This window comes from Melitaea cinxia, chromosome 12 (assembly GCF_905220565.1).
Source record: "Melitaea cinxia chromosome 12, ilMelCinx1.1, whole genome shotgun sequence".
Taxonomy (NCBI): Eukaryota; Metazoa; Arthropoda; class Insecta; order Lepidoptera; family Nymphalidae; genus Melitaea; species Melitaea cinxia.
In genome coordinates this window covers 10263032-10268541 of record NC_059405.1, presented here as the reverse complement: position 1 = coordinate 10268541, position 5510 = coordinate 10263032, and positions in this window count along the sequence as shown.

Below are 5510 nucleotides of genomic sequence, written 5' to 3'. Positions count from 1 at the left end.
TCTGTTGCTTTATTCTTTTACCCGAATCCTACCAATGCCTGCATTGCAGACTATGTATAACTATGTACATACAGTAAACGATCACTAGGAATGAGTTGTGGAAACGTAAGTATTGAAAATAAACAAAAATATTTAGACCAAAACCACGGTAAACATGTGTATGGCTAGTTGTAATAATCAAATTTGAGACTATCAACGCAATAGCCGATAATATAATAATAATAATATTTATTTAATTCAATATTTGGTATAAACAATTTGTAACGATAATAACTACATTAGTATAAAACTGTGTCACAGTCATTAACGCCCTCCTCGCAAAGCGTCGTATCACAAAGATGACCAAATGTGACAAAATATAAACACAAACACAATGATCACCAGGAAAAAAAGATACAACAATGATAATAAAAAGGGATACATAATATGGAATCTAAAGACGTGTGTTGTGTGTAAGTACGAAATGTTTGTGTGTGTGTGTGTGTAATATAATCACTACACCATGATGCTTGTATCCTATTAAGTTACATTTACTACGCTTGTACCTAAAATGCAAAAGAGGTCATCTAAACACAATAACATCATACAATATTTATCACCATGTTTACATATAGTTATATAACACATGATAACTATTAAACAGGCAGACCAAAACCTAAATGTTACAGATAAACGACACGTACGTCGCGATTGGGAGCTAATATTCCAGAAATTATTATGTTATCATATTGCAAATTACTGTATATTAATTAAATTAGAAATACACAATATCGTCGAATAGTATTGGATGAAACCAAAGCAAAATTAAATAATCACATTGTATTGACAATGTTCCTCTCAAATTCAAGTCGGTATTGCATAATGTGACTTATAATTTAAAAATAATTCGGTATAATTATATAATATTTACCCTTTTGACAGTTGATTTCCAAGAACTGAATTGTTTTTATAATTTTTTCCTAGAGCCAACATTTGGTATCCAAAAATGTCTAAAATGTTTTTAGAGGTTTATTTTGTGAGCACCGTTTCATTTTGTATAATTATTGTATAAAAGTAAAAAGTTTGGAAAATCCAAAAGTGCACGCCTCATAATATCACTTTTTTACAATTAGATTGATTTAGATTGTTTTATTGCAAACTTATAAAACTATTGGGGGAGTCCGCAAGTGTTTGTAGCTACGTCCTCGTCGTCTCCCCTGGACCCTGTCCTGACCCCGGTAACGTAGGTGGCAGGCAGGTGACTGAACGCTATAAGCTATACTTGGCTGTAGATTGTTCTGTCCATGTGACTACGATTGTGAAGAGATGCTTCCTCTACGTGAGAGCAGAGGTGGAGTTGCCAAGGACCCTTCTCAGAGCCAACACAACGGCCTGTCTCAGGGCCAACCCAACGGTCCTTCTGAGGGCCAACCCAAAGGCCCTTCTCAGGGCCAATCACAAGGCGATATTGAGGTCTTGGAGGATATCTCCATCACCTCGTTTTCGGAGTCGGAGCTGGGGCGAAAGCGCCTGTACTCAGGGGGCTCAGCAAACTTCGGCACGGAGATAGAGATGGGAGCGACCGCGGGGGTAAGTCCCGGTAGGCCAGCGGGCCACGTGATGGGGGGCATAGTGTGCAAGCCCCCATCAACTCGCGGGAAGTTCCCCCGCAAATATCCCAAGGGGGTAACCGAGTGGTGTCGGCAGGCGCTGAGATGACTGAATAAATGCCCGGGCATCTCAGCGTCCTCCAGGCGAACGTCAACCACTCCGCTGGGGCCGAGGACCTTTTCCGGATCGGGATCGTCGCCAAACACACCGACACAACACACACACCGACAGACACCGAGGGCTTGGTGGCGCTTCTGGGGAAGCTGGTGAGGCAGCTAGATCCCCTTCAGGTGTTCGTAGCCGGCGACCTCAACACCAAGTTCACAGCTTAAAGTAACCCGGTTACGAACCCAAAAAGGAGGTGGAGGAGTGGGCGCTTGCTACCGGACTGTCCCTGCTCAATGTGGGGCAGTCCAGACGTGCGTGCGTTGGTCGGGAGATTCCGTGGTTGACGTCAAGTTCGCCACGCCGGCCATCGCACGCAGAGTGGAGGGGTGGAGGGTGGAGACGGAGGTGGAGACTCTTTCGGACCATCGATATATAAGGTTCGAGGTGCCTCCAGCTCCCGTCCGTCCTGCATCGTTGTCGTCGTCAAAGTCGTCCAGGGGCGTAGTCAGTTTCCGCGTTGAGCACTCTCCAAGCTAAACCGGGAACTGGCTGTGGAGGCCGCAATCATCAGCCACTGGAGTCTTCCGCCGCTTTTGAAGTTTGGGGTGGATGAGGCGGCTAACCGGCTCTGCGACGCATTCACTGCTGTCTGCAGAACGGCCATGTCGCTCGCGAAGCGTCCGCCCCTGCGGCGGGCGCTCTACTGGTGGTCGGCCGAGATAGCCGGCCACCGAGCCGCCAGCAACGGGACCAGGAGACAATATACTTGGAGCCCCCAGGGACGACAGGCTACGCAGGATCTACGTGGGGAAAAAGAAGATCTTGCAGCAGGCCATATGCCGAGCTAAAGAAGAAGCCTGGCTGGAGTTAGTTGGGGGTGGAGAGAGGCCCCTGGGGCCGACCGTATAATTGGGCGCGAAACAAGCTCCGCGCCCAGTCGGCCCCCATCAGCGAATCGCTCCAGCCGGAGCAACTGGGGAGGATCGTCGGGGAACTATTTATCGACTTTTCCGTTGGGCAGCGCTTCATCGCGATCTGACGACAGTCCTCGGAGGGGATTTGTCACTGCCGAGCTTCATCACCGCGATGCTCGGCGACGATGTGTCCTGGAAGGCGATGGTCTCCTTCTGCGAGACAGTAATATCCCAGAAGGAGAATGACGAGTGGATGAGAGAGGAGGCCACCGACGAGGCCTCCATTCGCAGGCGACGAACGGGAGTGCGTAGAAGGCGCTACTTAATGCACCTCCAGTAACGCCTCCGTGCCCGTGTCGGGCCGGGATGGGCACCCGGTCTTGCTAGACATGGCGTCGTTGGGACTGTTCAGAGGTGAGCCGGGAAGTCCCCATGGAGGAGAAGTCTGGCCTTTTTGCCGAGGCCAGCCTGTCACTGGAGGGATCCTGTTGCCTGCAGATCCGGAACCCTCCAATTAAAGCGGCTGAAGGCTCCCGCAGGGGTTTGGTCGGTATTGCACTCCCAAGTGCTGAAGCCGACATACGGTCTAGGACTGCTTACCCGGGCGTCCTGGGTATCACCCGTAAATGAGTTCCCCTGCGACACCAAAAAAAAACTAATCAAATTAAAAAAAATACTTTTAAATCTTTCGCGCCATTGTCCACCCAGAAAAGAAACAATGGTACTGAGCATGTATATTATAAACGAATCTTATTTACATAAATATAGATAAACATTATTTACATGAATATAGATAAACAAACAGTTAGTGGATTTTTTAGTTTATTAGTAATTATAAATAAACTACATTGAATTTGACCATGATCTTCGAAAGGACTTAGTTTTAAATCATACAGAAGCGTATAAAAAATAAATGGACTTGATCAGTTAAGTTTTTCGGCAGTTGGTCACGATGACCACGCCAGTTTTCATACATACAATTGACAGCCGGACGTCCACAAAAAAAAAATTTTAAACTTTTTTTTATTTATTTATTTAAAAAGCAAAATGTCTTTTAAAAATGTCATATGTGTTGAAACTAGTGTTTCTCCATTACATTTAGGTATATGTAAATATTGTTCTACAAGTGTGATAGGAAATAAATAGAGACAATTTTAGTTCAAGAAATCGTTTGATTTTTGTAAGGCGAGTGTAGACCACAACCTCATCCGCTTCGCTTATAGTCTCTCTTTCTGTGGGTTACGTAAGAGGTGGAATAACAAAGTTCAACTCCGAATTCTGAGCAGTAGAAGCCGATGCATGGCGGAATAACCATCTACCGGCTAGTTTATAAATACACCGCCCGGAGATGGGCAGCAGTGTCGTCGATGCGACAAATCCAGCCCTGCGGTCACCAACCCGGTTGCCCAGCGTGGTCACACATTTTTCATTATTATTTATGGGCATTACTCCCAATGATTTCGACGCAAGCACTTGCAGTCTCACTATCGCCGGTTGAACCTGGATGAGGACTTCGGAGAACTGGGATTTTTGGCACGAACTTGGGAAGGCCTATCCAGCAGTATTCTGCAAAAGGCTGAAATGATAAAAATGATGAATTTTAATTACGAACATTATTTTATGTTATTTGGATAGCTTATAACAACTTTGACTATTACGGAATAGAAAACTAAAAAACTAATAACAGGCTACCACATATTGAATTCATTTCAGTTAGAACATCTCATATTCTTCAGCTCTTGTTTGTGTTGTTGAATAGTAGGTCTATACATATTTTTCTGTACATATTTTTATTGTACCTAAATAAAAGCAACAAAAAAAAATATTGAATATTGATTACTTTTTATTTTTTGAATACTTAGTAGATTATTTTGTACTATACAGCTATAAACATATGTAGATATCGCCATTCATAAAACAGGTGACACAAATACATGGTCGTACCCAGAATTTTATAGCGGATGGGGCAAAAGAAATATTTTATTCTATTTTTATTTTATTATATATTGATATTGTTTTATATTATTGATACAATAATATAAAACAATATTTAAGTATGAATAAGGTCAAAATAGGACTAAACTGATATTCTCGTTGTCGAGCATCATCCGCTCCATGCTCGGCAGCGAGAGGTGCTGGTCAGCCGTGGCCTCCTTCTGGGAAGAGGTCATGGCGCTGAAGGAGGCTGCGGAGGAGCTCACGCACGAAGCAAACGCCTACGCTGATACGTTACGCAGGAGGCGACCGGCGGGAAGGAGACGCCGTCACGCACTCCTTAACCCTCCGCAACAGAGCTAATGCCCTTTTCTCTTCTTCCACGTGGACGATAGAACGCTCTCGCACTCCTTACCTCACTTGTTACTGAGAATCCTAAACCTAATTAATTATTTAGTTTACTAATGCTTATTTACATGTTTTAATGTTCATTTACGCTATAGTAATAAGATAATAGACGGTTAGACAAAGTTTTTTCATCAAAACAGATGTATTTTTGGAACGAGGTTCCTTATCGCGCGGTACATGCACTGGGCGATATGGGAGCGAGATAGAAAAAAAACAACGTAACATATCTTTTTCTGTACACTTCTTATAATATAAAATTGGATCTCTTACATATGTGTCATAGTTTATTTACTACAAACCAATTATTACTGTAATTTAAAATGATGATTAATATTGATAATTATTTGTTTATTTCTAAAATTAAAAAATCATAATTAATAAAATAGTTTGTATAATTCCCAAATTTTTATTTGTTATTAACTTAATAATCCTTCATATTTCAGTGTTTATTTTTAATTTACTTGGAACGAAGTTCCTTACGGCAGGCTCAACATTTGGCTGGGCAACCGAACTGAAAAAAATGTGATCCTAAAACCGTAAGAAAAATATATAACG